We start from the raw sequence: 597 nt of genomic DNA, 5'->3' as shown, positions 1-597 counted from the left end.
TTATTCTTCAGTACTCAGTCTTTTCTTGTGTCTTTTCCAGTCTTGTACTGACCTTAAAAGTGAAATAGGAGCTGATGGTAAGTAAAATGAAGTGAAGAGCATGAAGCTGAAGTTGTGCTCTGATTTATACATCTGCGCTGTATATGGTATTCATTAAAAACACACTGATAGAGGATCACTTTCATCTCTCATTGCAGTCGGACCAATTAATTTCTTTTGTGCACGAGAAAAGAATAATCCTGTTTCCCTCAAGATAGTAAGTTGCTTTGGGTTCTTTTTGAAATCCATTAAATGATACAATAGGTTCATAGTAGACAAACATAAGCATTTTAGTATGTTTTCTCCATCTCACCTATATCAGTATTCAGTTAGTTTTAAATAACATGGTCACAGGTCAGCTGATAACACTGGTTAAGTGTGCAATAGTAAAAGTCAGCCAGCCAACCCTATAAAATATTCTGTGTTTAAATCACTTTGATTTGAATGCCTACTGGGAAACGCGGTTCACTAACTCCTGTCTTTTCTCCTGTGGATGAACCTTCCAGCATTCTTTACTCTGAATTTCAGCAGCTTTTGTCAGACTGTTAGTGCAATCTC

This window comes from Phalacrocorax carbo, chromosome 1, assembly GCF_963921805.1.
Source record: "Phalacrocorax carbo chromosome 1, bPhaCar2.1, whole genome shotgun sequence".
Taxonomy (NCBI): domain Eukaryota; kingdom Metazoa; phylum Chordata; class Aves; order Suliformes; family Phalacrocoracidae; genus Phalacrocorax; species Phalacrocorax carbo.
Note: the sequence above shows the minus strand (reverse complement) of the source record.